Below are 17,239 nucleotides of genomic sequence, written 5' to 3'. Positions count from 1 at the left end.
GATACACTTTAAAGGGCAACCTGGCATCTAAAGGAGCAGATAAAGTAAAACAAGATTCCTTTTGTAAGGACTGAAATAGGAAAAGAATAGAAAAAGGGAGAAGGGAGGGAAAAAAAAAGCATAGGGGGTGGTAAAGATGTTGCTGCTGGATCTCGCTCCAGAGACACAATGTGCGTTTCATTGCCACGAATAAACTGTATCCAGGGAACAAGCAAATGAAAAAGTGAGGACAGGAGATATCTTATTTTTGTTGTTTGTTTCCAAAGAGTCCACCCCCACATAGGTCACTTGGAATTCATTTGTCTACATCCTGGACTGCACGTAGGGGAAAAAAAAAATGCCTGGGATCTGAGAAAGAGGAATGCGATAGGGCATGGGAATCACAGCGTCACGGTGGTCACCAGAGCATAGTTTGGCTTGTCTTAAAACAAGCAAGCACCGTCGGACTTCTGTAACACCAGCAAATCGGCCGTGCTATCAGGCTACCTATCGGGGGCTGAATGCCTGAGAAAAAGTGTGTGGGCTTTCAGACGGAGCCTGGGGCATTGCAGGGCTCTCGGAGCTGCTGCTTTCCTCTTGACATCCAGCACTGCTCGCTGACCTCGGCAACAATCCAGTGTACTGTTACAGTTCATTTCAATAATTAAACAGTTCAGGGATGGCAGAGCTTTCTTGTTGTCAATAGAAAAGCGGGGCTGCAGTTGTGTGTTTTTTTGGTTTTGTTTTCTTCCTTTCTTTCTTTTTCTTTCTTTCTCTCCCCTTTCCCTCCTCTGAAATCAGAAGTGTTTGTTTTTAATTACATTAGCCAGAGACAATTAATTTCACAATCGGAATAACAAAAAAAAAAAAAAAAGAAGAAGAAGAAATGTTTTGCGAGGAGGACTGGCAACTGGTAAATGCAATTATTATTGTAGCACATTTTCAAAGGAAGAGATCTCAGCTCCAACAAAGTCATATGTATAAAATTTCAGTCATATAATATAGCCTCAAACAGCAGATTTACTCTGCAAAAGATGGGAACTGCTCTCCCATCTGGAGCTCTCTTCTGTTCCTGCCACGTGGACCCATTTGATACCCGCTCAGAAGAAACACCAGCCAGCACAACAGGCCACTGCCCATCAGCTGCTCCCAGTAAATGGCTGATGCATTACTTTAATCTTGCTTTACGTGGAGATGATTAATATTAGCCTCCTTTTAAGTGCTGTCTTGCAACGACAACTTAAAAAAATTCTCTGTGCAAACAGCAGCATTTACATTTTTGCTGTTTGAGCAAAAATGAAAATAATTCAACTTTATGTCATGGGTGTCTTGCAAAATGCCCTACAATTAAAAGCCTATTTTTTGAGGAGCTGGCTGTGCCCCTTTCGCTGCCCATCTGGCTCCCTCCCAGCTGCTCCCAGCCCGGTTTGGAGTTGCTTTTTGCTGCTGTCCCCACCTCCTTTCATCCATGCTGGGCCATTTTTTCCCCTGTACATTGCTGTGCTTTGAGATGGGAGTTAGTGAGACTCTGCAGGGTGCATGGAGAAAGTTAGGTATCCCATGGAAAAAAAGCACAGCTCCAGGAGACTGAGCAGCAAAATGCTTTCATTGAGCTCCTAAAGCATCCCAAAGGAGAAGGGACACTATGGTGGGAACCCTCTGGCTTGTGGTCTCCAGGGCTTGGTTTTATTGTGTTTTTTGGAGGAACTCAACCTCATGGAGCCCTCACTTAGATCCAGCAACAGGGAGGGGAAGGAGGTAGAAGAAGAGCCATCAATTGTGTCTCTAGAGCTGGGACTCCCTAGGAGACTCGGCTCTGGAGGGATGGAGCTGGTGGTAGCCTCTATTTCCATCCATTTTTCAATGCTGTTAAAATATTTTACTTTAAAGTACTGTGTAGGTTTTTATTTTTAACGAATTCTGTTAGTTGCCTGACAAACCTATGTGTAAAAACTAAGGCATCTATGAGTTCTGTTCACAGAGTAGCTGATATATGGAGATGTTTTTCTGTGTTCAAGCTCTAAAAGAGGAGTTAAACGTGATCCTTCATTAGGTCTGAATCAGGGTGCAGGTGGGGTTATCAGCTTGGACTTCAGAGTTCACAGTTCTGAGCCCAAGCCAATGAATCTCTCACATTGCAAACTGGTCTTACATGAAAAAAAGGGCAAAAATATCCTCTGTGCCCCCAAATTTACAGAGAGATGGTTACCGGCAAAACATGCATGTAGACCCTTGATGGAACCGACCTCGCTTTCAGGGATTGCTCCTCAGGAGCCTGCTGAGCCATGCTGATCAACATCAACATCAGAACAATTAGCTTTGCCCTTTGACTAATTCCTCTGCTTGCCCTGATTTTGTTTGGAAAGGGGGTGCAGGGAGGAGGAGACCTTGCAAAGCTGAAATGAAATATGGACCTTCTCATTCTTTCCAGGTAAACGCATGCCAAATCTTGCAATGATGTTGGCCCGCTCCCAAAGTTGCAAAATAATGAAGAAAACGTTGGGTTTAGAACTCTGTGCCCGTTTTTTTTACTGCGTTCCTTGTAAGTACAATTAAAGCTGCCGCCGGTTTGACCTCAGGAAGTGTGACAAAGGTAGAGATGTAACTGAGAGTTAGAAAATAATCTGTGAAGTTTTTGATGTATTGTCTTATACCTGTGGTTTCCTTCCTAAGAGACAGTAATAATTACTCAGGGGCTGTGGGAGTTCTGGTCAGTCAATCTATGCAGGTCGTGGCAGAGCAGCCACACATGACATGTGGACCAAATGCCTAAAAGCAGCTTTCAGGGCTATGATGCACTGATCTGCTCTATGGGCAGGTTACCTGTTCCCAGTGATGGGTGGGGTTTTTTTGGTCTATATATTGATCTGAACCACCTTCCTACTGCTTCAATCTACTTGGGCCAGACCTGTCTTATCATGTGAGAGTCTCTGGCCTTTTTTATAGGATGGGACAGTGCAACTGTGTACAGGCACAAAGGTAGTTTAAGGACACTTAAGTCTTGCTGCCACTTGCTATTACAATTATTGATGAATGCTGTTATTATAGGGAGAGGCCTCTCAGTGTGAAAGCATTTTTGTTATTCTTCAGTCTCCACCATCATATTTTTTGCAGAAGTTACTCATGACAGATGCAACTTTCCTGGCTCCAGAGGTAGTGAAAATAAACCATTACATATTGCAAAAACTTATGAAAACAAAACAACTGGAATTCCCATGCTATGTCTCTGTTCTATCTGCAACAGGCTGAAACCAAGCTTCTGAGCTGTTATCCTCAAGGATATTGCACAGTAAGGTACAAAATCTTAGGGTAAAGTTTAAGAAGCAATATGATCCTAGGAGTAACAGTGGTAACCCTATAAAGACCTGTTTAAGAATGATTTCAGTGGTCTACTATTGAAATTCCTCCATAGTTAAAAGCAAAATAATTCATTTTATTTTCTCCTACCTTTTGTTGGATGCAAAAGAAAATATTGGTTGATACCTGCAATCAAAATGCTGATGGTACATCAGCTGTTCGCGTGGTCTTTCCATACTCTTTTTCTGCTACAGATCTCCAATTGATTTCATAGAAAAAGGTCTGAACTGCCTGAATGTGTTAGAAACTGCAGCGTGGAGAAGAAAATTAGTCTCCTTAAACATGAAATTGACAAGGAGAATTGAGCCTACATTCATTAATGTCACTAGTAGGCTCAGACCCCCTGAACTCTGGTTGTCCTCCTCAAAGTAACACAGACAAAGTGGACTGGGAAGCAAGAAGTTTATATTTAGATGGCTGCTTCTTTTGGAGCCAATTGCAGACCTAATGACATGATTACAGCACTGAAAAGTGATCTGAAGTAATAAAACGGGAGGATATTTACCGTGAGGACAGTTGTGTTTTGTTGTATGCTTAAGAGAAAGAACATGTTTGGCTAAGATACTTTTAACACGTGGCTTTTTTTTTTCCTCCTTTCTTTTTTTTTAATATGTAGAGGTTTCCAAACAGAATGACTCATGTGTGCAGCACTCCCATTCCTGTTTCGTTAGCTGCCTCACTACATAGGCACCGAGCTGCTGGGAACACAGGATCTCTTACAAACTTATTGCTGCTTCTTCACCAGCAACTTTTAATTTTTTGGTGCTTTAGATTCATTACATCTTCATTTTTTTTTCCTGCTCTCTTTGTTAAGATGTGATTTCTGCCCATGGGAGGCTCTTGCTGTTTAACTGCTGATAGCTAAGCACTGTTTTAAACAGGTCTAAGGGAAGCAGGCGAGGTAGAGAGATAGCAGTTCTGCTGTCAGGGAACTTCTGGGTTTTTGGGTCCCTCCCATCTCTTCTGCATTATCCTTATTCCTTTTCAGAAACTTAACTAATTGCTTGCTGATATAATTGAGGTTTCCTGACTCCCTGATTCATGCAGCTGTCTGTTGTTTGAAGACTTTTTAATTTACATGGGAAATCTATGTATGACTAATTTATACCACTCAATTTGTTTTTTTCCTTTTTCCTCCTATTTCCTTTTCAGCTTGCTCTTTAGCTGGAATGCTTTCTCCTTTGTGTTTTTAACAGACTGACACATTAACAAGCAAGGAGCTATTCTGTTCTCCTGAAGCTTGTACTCAACTGAATTCACCATCGACTGTATTTCAGAGCAAGCTTTCTCAGCCTTCTCTACCATGACATTACTGCTTCATCCTGGGAATAATTCACCTGATGCATCCTGAGACCATGCTGCCTTTTGCACAGGGTTATGTTAATGGCTGAAGTTATCAGCTGATAAACTCAGATGTAGTTCTCCCTGTTGCTGCCCGCTTGTGTTGGGTACAATGAAATTTACTAAGTTTATGAACCACGTCATAGGTCACAAAAGCTTTTGTATTTTTTCACGTATCTCTGGTGAAAAGGGAACAAAATCTCTCCCCTGCAGTCTATATATTGGAGCTCCTTCTTCAGATGAAAGGCTCACTTGGGTCAAAGGGGACTGGGGACAGTTGGTGGAAATCTCTGCTATCCTTTCTTCTAAGAATCTTCCTTGTGGATTCTAAGAATTCTTTCTTCTGGAATCTGAGTCCATGTTAAACTGGTAGCAGCTTCACCCATCAGTCCTGGAGCGCCAGGATAAAGCAGTAGTTTAAATGTTCTCTGCTCCTGTGTGTGTTTCTTCTATCAAGGGCTGGGAAATGCATAAAGCTCTTCCTTGTAGAAGGAGGTGTTTCTCCTGGTCCTGCAGGTGTAGCACTTCTCCAGTTCCATTTCCCTAAGCTGAGATAAACTCCCTGTTGTTCTTTCTTGGTGTCTCCCACGTGCATCTGCAGAAAATTGCCAGAAAGTGCTCTCCAAAGGGGAATTAAGAATGTCACAGGCAAAATGCAGAGTTGAGACTTTGGTTTACACAAATCTATCAGCTGTAGAGGGACATCAGATTCCTTTTTATCTCTCCATCATCAAAAATGTAAGAGAACTTATAGATACAGCTGTTTGCTGTATCTAAAATCAGAAAGCAGCTTCTAAACCATAGTCATGGTGATAGACACCTGCATAAACTCCTTTTGTATTAACTCCAAACTGTGTTAGCACTGAACAGCATAAACATCCTTCATTCATTAGCTAATTTTGGTACAGTTGACTGTTGATTTCACAAGAAAATAAATTAACATAAACGTCTTGAAGTGAAAACAAACCATGGTAGTAAAGAAATAAAATTACAATGAAACTACACAAAAGACATTAAAATTAGAGTAAGTGGGTGTCTGAATCAGGATAAAAGAGTCTATACCCACCTATTGGATGGTGTAGTCCAGTGGAGGGTGCCTGAATGTAGCTGCAGTGATGTCTTTCCAAGGGAGCCATGTCTCACATGCCATACTGGTAACTCTTTCCTGGCAGAGTTTTTCCAAAGCTACAGTGCTAAGATTCAACTCAGAGAAAAAGATATTCAGAAGATAAATGGAAGACCCTCTGTGGGTTGTACTCTCAGATCAGGTGAGGGGCTCTGTTGCTCAGTGGTTGTGTGTGTGGACTCAGACTCAGTTCTCTCCTTGTTATGCATTACTTTCAGTTTGCAGAGTGAAAATGACTATGTGGGAAGGAGATGGAAGATTAATACCCAGAAAACTTCATTCTTACCTCACACTAATTTTGCTTCATTGTACATTGTACAGCATCCATCCACTCCATAACATTCAACACACTCAAAAAAAACAGCAGTGGATCTGCTGATGCTGTGGTCACAGAAATGTTAATGATGAAGGACTAGTCTTCCTTTACTAGTGCTTAAGTTATTTTCATTGGTATTTTACATGAAAAACATTATTCAGCACTAAATAAAGGGATTACTCTATCACATCTGCTCACCTTCAGTCTCTTACTGTCTAACAACTACATATAATTTCTCCTCACTGCTATTTTTTTTTTACCTTGCCAATATTCAATTGCCATGTCGACAACTGTTCACAGTAAAGAGTTTTAACAGTTTAGTTACCAATGTGAATTCCAGTGGCTAATATGCTTGATTTTATTTGCAGATGGGATGTGACCTTCGGCTGGTCTGGGTAAGTAACCTCCTGCACACTTGGATGTCAGTGGAGTTAAACTGAGTGGGTTGAATTTGACTTTCAGGCCTCTTAATTTGCTGTTTGCTGTTGTGCCTTTGGCTGGACCAGGCTCTGAGCATCCAGATGGGGCTGTAGGTGTCTCTGTTCATTGCAGGAGAGTTGAACTAGACAGCCTTTAATGGTGCCTTGCAACTTAAACCATTCTATGATTGAATGATTTTTAATTACCTGGTTAAAAGTTCTCTATGGAAGTACTCGATGCCTTTTGAATAAGTTTCAGCATTCTTGGAAAAAAGGTGAGTTGTCACCATCTCATTTTATTATTTGCTTCCAGTTGAAGACAAGGTTCTCTGCTGTCACCTTGAGTCCCTCCTACCGTGGAGTGGACGTTCTCCCCAGTGGGGCTCCAGCTGTAGACTTCAGTATGGCAACAAATCACTTAAGCCAGGTTGCGCACTCTTAAACCTCAGCAAGGTCTTGTAATACCCTTGCAACCTATGCCATGTTCTCTGCTAGACCCCCCAGTGTATGTGAGCCACAGCTCAGTGCCTTTGTGCAGGGAGCAGCCCTGTGTTTTGGGGAGTAGCTAATTGCACCATAGAATTGGCTCACTTGCCTGCTTTTGGGAGTTAATTTTTTATTTTTAAGTTTGCTATCTGATAAGGCTGGTTGTAGTTTTGAAAATTAATTCGAATGTTAACTAATGTCTGGTTCATATCCTTGAGGATTAATAAAGATTGAGATACTTATGAATAGGTATTCCCTACTGTTATTTAGCGATTGTTTAAAATACTTGAAACTATGTCCTTAATAAATGTGTTTGAATTCTAGTAAGTAAATACTTCTTACGCTGCTTCAGATAGCTTTGACCCAATTGACTTAGAAAAGAAAGAAAAACAGCCAAGTAAAATGATCCAAGCTACAAAACACAAATATGTCTGAACTTGATTGAATATTAAAGGCAACCATCCTATCAGCCCTCATACAAATATATATGAATCTGGAAGATTTTGGCAATCTCTTCAGAATCCCCAGATGGCATTGGTTGCAGACATATCTGAGAGGAACTAAGCAGTCATTCAGATCAACACACAGGCATGGGAGTTCCTATGCATTTGTTGTTGATACTATTAGTAAAAGTGCAGCAATAAAGTTAAGTAAATTTTTGCTTTCTGTAATCTTACCTGGGTCAAAAACGTTAGTAATGGATATTGGTTACAAACTGCAGACTCGTAACAGACAGCATATGGCAGTCCTGAATTCTTTGCTATCTGAAATTAAATTCTCAGTAATAGCATCTGTGCAGAATTTAGGATCCCAACAATTAGAGCGAGGTCAGTGTAAGTAATGTAAATCAATGTAAGTAAGGCAATGATTGATGGAATTCTGTAAATCTGTGAAATAGGTACAAAATAAGCAAGTGATTTCTTATTAATTATGTGTGTGTGTGTATATATATATATATATATATATATATATAAAACAGATAACTATGGTGTGAATGCTAAGTGTTCAGTGATGAGGTCCAAAAGGAGCGCTGTCATATAGTGGGTTGTGTTACTAGACTGTAATACACAAGCAGGGGTGCATATGGAGCACACTCTTTTCTGCTTTTTCTTGCTGGTATAACAGATATTGAATAATATCCACTGCGTAGGACCAACTAATAAAGCTATTCTCTGCTCAGAGTGATTCCTGAAGGTTTATAGATGAGGCAAGGAAAAGGAAAAGGCAATATTTCTATAGAGCACAGAATCTTAGGATGGCTGAGACTGGCAGAGACCTTTGGGCCCCTCTGGTCCAAGCCCTCAAACAGGGTGGCCAGGACTATGCCCAAATATCTTATAAAGATCTCCAGGGAGCAGATTCCATAATCTCTCTGGGCAGCCCTTGCTAGTGCTAGAGCATACATTCATTGAATCCTGAGTTGGAAGGGGCTTACAGGGAGTGTACAATTCAAGTCCTGGCTTCACACAGGACCACCCAAAATTTAAACTGTAATTATGAGATATTTGCAGCTTTGCTTCAGCGCCAGAATCTTACTTTCATATTTATGCTCTCTTTTCTGATTTTTCAACCATTTTAATGCACAGCCCTTTCACCATGCCTTAGGTTCTAGGTTTGAATTGCTTTTTTTCTTAACACGTGGTGTAGTTTTCCTAAAGCTCTGTATGATCTTTGACTTGGTGAAGTTTTTGGTGTGTACAGCAGCATATGGGGAGAGCATAAATGCAAGCAGGGAGCACAATCAGCATAACTGGGGTTTACTCCAGAGCTGTGCTCATCCTTTGCTTTGGGCCAGTTTGTCTGTATTGTCTTAGCTTGAAACTGAAGTTCAGTTTTATGATGGAAGTAAAGGTAATGACTGAACTATGGGTTTTAAAAGGTGGAGTTTAGTGGGTAATTATCCAAATCTAGAAGTAAATTTGGTTACAAACCAGCAGGAATTGAAAAAGGTGAAAATTCCTATATTATGAGTTTTTCTTGAGCCTTTTATGTGGTTTTAGTGGTATGTGGTCCTCAGATCACTGTATTTTGTGGTTCAACTACTGCGTCTTCTACCTCTATGAAACGTGTTACTGTAAAAGGCAAAAAAAAAAAAAAAAAGGAAATAAAAAAAAAAGACATTAAAAAAAAACCTCCGACAAGAGGCATAGTACAGAGATAATATGTTTCTTTTTCACCTGCTTGTGCTTACCTACCTCATAATCATTGTTTCTGTTAATGCCTTTCAACAGTGATGCAGTGAATGTCCGTAGCAATAGGGCTGACTTAAGCAGGGTGGGGAATGGAAGGGGAGAAGATTTTTTGCTGGAGAGACAAGGAAGCCTGTACTTATTTTATCCATGCAGTGAGGATAATACACAAATAACATTGTGAAACATAAGTCATTCTGCAAATGGAAAGGAACAGCAACAGGGAAATCCAAACCAGGGACAAAACAGAGAAATCCTTGAAAGATGGGGCTAAAGCCATGAGAGCAGTGAAGGGTATTATTTCAGAGGGAACAGTGAATTAAAAATAGACCTAGAATATATATGCCGTGGTCATTCACTTAAAAATGAGATTTTAGTATCTTCTGGCATTACATCAAGCACCAGTGAAACTCTAGAAATACCTTATCTATAACCTAACTCTGATGTTTGGCTCAAAATCTGGAACAATAAGTACATTTCAAAGATGAGCTGCTTTCTTTTTTTTTACTCTCATCAAGAATGTAATGTCTTATTTAAAGGAATCTCAAATGTTTCTGGCTTGTACTCACGGCATCTTGTGCAGTTAAGACCCTGGGTTTCATAAGCAAGGGGAGAGACCTTTTCTTGCTTGGGAATCATCCAAGGAAAAATTGGTAGGCTATGGAAGCTTGCAGGAAAGCAAAGAAGTAGGTGATGATGCTCTTTTGACTGCACTTCCCAGCCAAGGTAATATCATATTTCTTGGAATATGATACTGAGGAACTTGCAAATGAGGAATTATCTGATGGATTTACAATCTGGAAACATTTTACCCCCCAAATCCTGTTTTGCCAAAAACAAGTCGTTAAAAGGAAATGTCTTCCTTTTTTTATATCATTTTTCTTTCTTTTTTATATCATTTTTCTTTTATTTCCAGGCAGATTCTCCTGTGAGTCGGTGGATTTGGTTTCTCCAGAGCTCAGCCACCTGCACCAGTCAGTGATGGGGACTTCTCAAAGAAATGGTTCCAAATTGTCCTGGTGCTGAGTTAGCATACTCCAAGAGGAACCCACCAGCTAAAGAGGGCTTCATACTACTGGTCCAGGAGCAGTTTCAGTGTCAAAATTGCCCCAGGAACAAGGTACACTTGGGAATGGTTGAGTAAAATGATGGTCACATCTGCCACCTCCCATGATGTTCCAGTTGTTTACTTGTTATTAGTGAGTAGCCTGTGGGCTGCAGGAGCCTGATGGCAGCCACTTCCAAATCCCTGGAGATGCTGCAGTACACAGCTCTTGCTCTTCTTTTATTTTTTATTTCCAAACAAGGTTTTTTAGCCTTCTAGGAGAAATTTACAAAAGAAAAAACAGTGAGATCTTTTGTGATTTCTGACAGAATAAAGTTAAACTTCTGCAATATGCTAAGTAAGCAATCAAAAACCAGCTATAGGTGTAATAACCAGAACTTTGTGTATTTATGCCCATCAAAGAGACAACAGCAGTGTATTGTTGTCTGTCTATGTGCGGAAAACAGCGGTTTTCTCAGCTTCATCTTATGATTATGCAGTTTCTATGTGAGTTAATAAGTGTATCTCATTTCCACCCTAAAGATGACGGTGTCTTGGTTGATAGTGGTGCACACTGTGTTCATGTAGTGAGTGTTGGTTAGTTACTACTCATGAGGATGTTGTTCCAAAGGAGCTAAGGCTAAAGGAGATGTACTTGAGACTTGGTTTCAAGCTATGGCAGGGGAGATTCAAGCTGAGCATTAGGAAATATTACTTCTCAAAAAGGGTGGTCAGGCACTGAAATGGACTGTCCAGGAAGGTGGTGGAGTCACCACCCTGGAGGTGTTCAAGGAAAGACTGGATGTTGTGTTGAGGGACATGGTTTAGTGGGAGCTGTTGGTAATAGGTGAATATTTGGACTGGATGATCTTTTAGGTCTTTTCCAACCTTGGTGATTCTATTATTCTATGATTCTAAGTGGTAATTGACCTTTTAATTCCAATGGTAAAAATGCCACATGAAGGCATGCAACTCCTTGAGGGCTACATGACTCTCATACTGTCTTGGTGCTATGTGGGCACCACTGGTACCCACGGTGCACCCCAGATCTTACCTACAGTCTTCTCAGTATCAGGACTCGTTTTGATCTCATTTCAGAGGTGACTGTACTGTGAGACTGTACAGAGCCTTGGTGGATCAGAAATGGAAAACATGACTATAGGCAGCAGCAGCTGGATAGAAGAATTTTGGCTGGATATTGTACAAAAAGGTCTATGTACCCTTAGGTTTGTGGTTGAAGAGTTCTCCAAGGTGTAGGATGACCTCAGAAATGTTCTTATTCTTGTGCTGCTTTTGTTTGCTTGTTATCTCTGAAAAGAGGGAAGTAAGAATTTCCAGATTTGTTGGTTTTTTTTCTCTGCAAAAACAAAATGTCACAGTGCCCTGTTTAGGAGATACATTCCTGGCTTCCTTGTTACTCAAAACGAGATCAACCTGTGTGGCCTTGAGTGGACTAGTGGACAGGCGTATTTTTTATTGCTGATTCCAACTCATAAATTCTTAACTCACTTAGAACTTGCCAGATTAAATGAAAAGTTACCGTAATTAGGGCTTTATTAAAACATGGATCCTTGACCTGATAGAATATAATAACTCATTTGTTTCAAATAAGACCTATTTAATTGTTCCATCACTGGCCTGAACAGTTCATGGTGTGGCTTTGAACCCTCTTCGTTCCACACAGTCCCGTGTGTTCTCCAAATCCACTTGTAAAAAGCAAAATCCTCTGTGAAATTCTTGATCCCCAAGCCACTATGCAGGCAGAAGCCCCTAAAACAAATATGTGTCATTGTAATTAAAAATTAAAGTCCTGAAAGCCTTTATTATTCAATGCTTGCAAAGCAAAGTCTGTGAAAATACTATTCTTATACATGTGTCTCTGGGTTTTTTCTTTGTGAGCGACCTTCCTTCCCCGTATCTTTAAAAACAATACTTATTGATTTACAATCTTATAAATAAGGCTGTAAAATCTTGTAACACGTTGCTATAAATAGATACTTGAAAAAGAAATATGAAAATTGCTCCCAAGTCAGGTCCATATATGGCACTAGTCAGCAGAGAGCCATTTAACAGAGACACATAAAGTGCAGAAAATAATTTCTATTGGAAACGTAAAGAAATCTGAAACTAAGCACTGCTGCAAACAATGCAGCCGTAATGAAGGAATTACCCACTCCTTCTCCTCATCTTTGAAATAAGCCTCTCCCTTATTTAATTGGTTAGATACAGAAAGCGTATTACTATATTTGGGTCCTGTTTCCCTCGTATAGGAATATTCCTACGAGGAATTCCCAGTTAAAGAGTGAGGCAGTTCTATAGTATATTAGAAGAAAATACCATAGGAAAGTGTTATCCAATGGGCAGATGTTAACTTAAAGTGCACATTGTTTGGAAAAGGAGTTAATTAACAACTTATTAATTGGATAGAAAGTCTGAAACTGTTGTACTTCTAGCAAATACATAATTTTCTTCAAGTATTATTAAAGCGTTTTTGTTGTACCTATTAAAGATTCTTGTCTCTAAGTTAATTTCATTATGCTAATAAGCTATCATCGTTACAGAACCTAAGCTTTGATCCATGTTAATTGTCGTGATCTTCAAAGACAAAGTCACCACTTACTTTAAATGAATTTTACATCTTTTTAAAGAATCACACGGAAATTAGGGGAAGTAATTAATTTTTTATTATGTGTCTCAATATTTTTAAGGGAGGAAGTCAATGGTATTGGCTAGAATTCATTTTAACATTTAACTAGGGAAAACAGCATGAGGCAAAAAAACGTTCAGATGCAAAAGATTAAAGAAAATTTGAAACTGGGACCTAATTTGTCTTGATAAACTTTGGTGTTTAATATGCTTCTTTTGTTCTCAGTGTGAAACTGCAGGGTTTTGATTTGTAAAAACTTTTTGAAGAATTAATTCTGTCTAATTTTTATTCCTTTCTTTGCTTTCCTTTCACTGTAAGACAGAGGAGATGACCTTCAAACCATAACACTTTAAATATCTGTGAATATACAAGGTTAAATCTGTTAGAGGTCTGAGATTAGCTGCTGTATACTTGCAAAGTATGTACCTTTTGCAGCAATTTTTATCATTTAATGAACGATAACAAGCTCACATCAACCCTACAAGTTTTTAAAATATAATGGAATATGTGTAGCAAGTGATGTATTCCTCTTTCCTTTAAGTGCTGGTTACTTTAACCCTCTGATGTTTTTCAAGGCTCAGTTCTGTATCAATAGGGTATTTTTTTGATTTGGGACCAGGACCTAAATGTCAGTGTTATCTGCCTAGCTATGACTAGCATCTCCCCTATGAAGAAAGGCTAAGTGAACTGGGTCTGTTTAGCTCCTGACGGGAGAAGACTGAGAGGGGACCTGATCCAGGTCTATAAATATCTGAGGTGTGGGGCACAAAGTGGTGAGGCCAGGCTTTTTTCAGCAGAGTGTGGAGACAGGTCAAGGGGAAACAGCCAGAAACTGGAGCATAGGAAGTTCTGCTTGAATGTGTGCAAGAACTTCTTTATGGTGAGGATGACACAACACTGGAACAGGCTGCCCAGGGGGGTTGTGGAGTCTCCTTATCTGGAGATATTCAAGACCCGCCTGGACACCTACCTGTGCGACCTGGTGTAGGGAGCCTGCTTTGGCAGGGGGGTTGGACTCGATGAGCTCTGGAGGTCCCTTGCAACCCCTACAATTTTGATTCCATGTCTGCCAATCTATCGTTTACCCAAATTCTCCTTTATCTTTTCCAGACTTCTCCTGTTTTGATTCAAGACGAACATCTTCTAAATAAGATTTTTCTTTTACAGAACGTTTCCTGTCTGTTTTCCTGACAAAGACCAACATTTAAAATTGCACTGAAATGAAAGTCCTTAAGTACAAGCATCCTGTTGTACTTGCAGTGAAAAACAGAACCTTTTTACATGCCAGTAGACAAAAGTAAACGAAAGCTAGACAAATTGATTGAAATCAAAAGCCAGATTACTAACTTCATTCTCCCTAGTTAGCAGCACACAAGTACTGTAAATGCAAGTAAACATCAAGTTTGAACTGAGCCTGGACTGGTCGGATTTCTGCAGCAGACAGGTGGTGAGCTCATCGCGAGGATTTTTCAGCATTAATGTTGTACTCATTTAGACTAACACCAGGCTTGAGTGACCCTCATCTGGATTTAACCTATGACCTGTCAATCCAGAGACATTCTCTCAGACCTCAACAGTTTTGCTTTTCCATTTTTTTTTACTTCTTTTTTTAAGCATAGATGACTTTAATCATTAAGCAGCTTTCATAAGCAGAACATACACAAGCACTGCTCGGTGCTCTTTGATTTGTAATCTAGGTTGCTGCCCATTTAATCCCCAGTGTCTAAGTGAATTCCGCTGAAGTTCAGAATTCTTTGATTGAGCACGTAGTGATTGGGTAAAGGATTGCATTGCTTCTCTGTCTGGTTTTTCAGTTTCTGTGACAGAGCTTTAAAAAGGTCCGCTGCATGGTATGATTTATTTTCATCCTTTTTGTCTGCTTGGGTATTATTTGATTTGGTTTTGATTATTTTTTTTTTTTTTTCCAGATGTTAATTTTAGATGTGTTTTGATGTAGAACATTCGTTCTTCAATATTGATAACCTTTTCCAAAAGCACAGGTTATTTCAGACCTTGGGTATAACATAAAGGGTTAAGCTGTCCTACTGTATAGAGAGGCCAGAGCCACCTCACCGCTTTGTGAAATCCAAGGAAAGCAGTGGCTCCTGAAGCGCCCTCCCTTGCCTGAACAGTTTGAAGGTATAGTTCTCCTTAGTGCATCTTAATAACGACAACACTATGTGGATGTTTATGTGCAAACACAATTCAGAAGTGCTCATCCCAGCTGCACTGAGCTTGGCGAGTGAGTCATTTTTTCACCTGGCAGTATGATGTTGTAAAGCTCAGATATCTTAACTAATCCTGGCTAAAACGCAAAATTCTGTTTTGTACGAAAATTCCTGGCCAGCTCTAATCTTAACCTCTTGCCTATTTGTAGCTTCTAAATCGATGTCACAGTTGTAATAGCTTTGAAAACCCATATGTTTGTAAACTATAGAAACCTTGATATTCCAGGAGATGAAGACAAGAATTACATCTCTTGGCAGTGGTGCTTTCAGCTCAGTTTCAGCTAATGTTGGCTCCTCATTTTTATGCCTGTATACTACGCCAAATCTGCCTTATCTATGCAAACATATTAACACTGACTTCACTAATGCTGTGATGCATCAGCCTCTTATCTTCAGTTTTGACCGTAATGTTACATAATAACTTTCAAAATGCATTTCTTGATAGTTCAGTGCGGCCGCCTTTGGTTTCCCAACTCTTTTCTCAGTGCTGCCTCTCCTACCCACTGACTAAATTAGCTTCTCACTGCTCCCAGCCAGCTAAGGCAGAAAGGTTGCCAAATAGTTTCCTGCTCCAGAGACCCTCTGCATCCCTTCTGTGTCATGGGCCATGACCCTGTAGCTCTAGTGTTTTTCATAGGTATATTTATCCCATTAGAGAAAACTTAGATTATTTGGCTTTCATGATATAACCCCAGATCTTTCCAAAGTTGCCCTAAACCTCCACTCACGCTCTTTTTCATGGTCTGCCATTAGACAGCGTTCAGTATCTTCTTAAACCAAATGTGTAATATATTAACATGTAAAAAAACCAACCAGATTGACACACTAAAATATCATTTATAAATTATTATAGGTGTTTATAATAATTCCTTTTAGGGCAATTAATGCAAAAAACCCAAACAAACTTGTCATCAGTTGTATCTGGCTAAAAGTCCTCCTTAAGGAGTTTCATAAGATACTCCTTTGCAGTTTATTATTGCCTTAATTATTTTTTGGCCTAGGCACAAATGCACAGTTCCATCTCTCTCCCTGTCATGTCCAAAGACTGTGCACATTCTGTTCATTCCATCTCTCAAAATAAAAAGCCTAAAAAGACTCTCCTCTAGCTATTTAGGAAAGGCTCAGAAAACTTTCATAAGTGTGGCTATTATGTACGCCAAGAACTTTCTTATTAATGGAAGATGTCCTCAAGGTCTCTGCTATTGTTCTGTGGTCTTCCCCTCACCCAGGCTGGCTTCTCAGCATTCCTACAACAGCTCTGTTCCTCACAACACCCAAGAAGTCAACATCCCCCATCCCAGCTATGGACTGCAACCTGCAAACACAGAACATGCAGTCAAGCTCTTAAATCTTCCAGATTCCCATTTATGAAGCCACAAGCATGAAGCATTGGAGATTTTAGGGTTTCTATGCCCTCTACATTAAAATTGCAAGTTGTAGGGTAAGGGAATCAAGAGAACTCATTAGGCTTCTCACAGCTGTAGGTGTCTGGTTAACAATCTCACAGGAATATGAGGAAAGCCAAGGGGTGAAGGGTTATGGGAGGCTGACCTAAATGTTCTCCATTTAGTCTGATCTGGCTGGAAAGGACTGTAGAAACCTTGGAAATCAATGAGTCGATGTGGTCAATGAGACTACATAGTATTTAGGAATAGTCCCTACTGCAAAATTTTCTTATTGCAACTTTTCAGTTCTTCCTTGTTTTTCCTCCTTGGCTATTAAAAATTCCACTTTTAATGTGAAGCAGAGCTGGTGTTCCATGACCACCCTACAAGCACAGTGATCTGTAGCACAGTTAGAGGAAATCATTCCCCTTGAACTAGAGACTGAGAACGCGATCCAAAACAGGATTTCCAGTATTCCACCACCCAGATGACAGCTAGATTGCCCTGCCTCTATTATGCTCCAAAATAAAACCAAAAATACCCCAATTTTCCAACACAATAGTGAGAGGATATAAATTAAATGGAGTCAGGGAGAAATCTCAGATGCTCATTTGAGGTGATCTGTGTGGATAGATGCAGACTTGCTCAGCTTAGTCTGAATCTCAGTGTGTGCAAACAGTCTGTAATGATGACACATCTTGGTCACCTTCACAGCAGTGTG

The 17,239-nt window shown here is 40.0% G+C and overlaps 1 long non-coding RNA gene across 6 annotated transcripts in view; it reads left to right on the top strand.

The window, feature by feature from the left end:
* LOC107317048 overlaps positions 1-17,239 on the top strand; it is an 84,818-nt gene that overhangs the window by 53,272 nt on the left and 14,307 nt on the right. For 5 of the 6 annotated variants that reach the window (XR_004308010.1, XR_004308013.1, XR_004308014.1 and 2 more), the window contains 4 exons: positions 2,411-2,521; positions 3,094-3,273; positions 6,488-6,514; positions 10,130-10,333. This is a non-coding gene — a long non-coding RNA (uncharacterized LOC107317048). The remainder of the gene's footprint in view (positions 1-2,410; positions 2,522-3,093; positions 3,274-6,487; positions 6,515-10,129; positions 10,334-17,239) is intronic. The other variant, XR_004308011.1, reaches the window with a different exon arrangement.

This window comes from Coturnix japonica, chromosome 7 (assembly GCF_001577835.2).
Source record: "Coturnix japonica isolate 7356 chromosome 7, Coturnix japonica 2.1, whole genome shotgun sequence".
NCBI lineage: Eukaryota > Metazoa > Chordata > Aves > Galliformes > Phasianidae > Coturnix > Coturnix japonica.
This window is presented reverse-complemented; position numbering and strand designations above follow the sequence as displayed.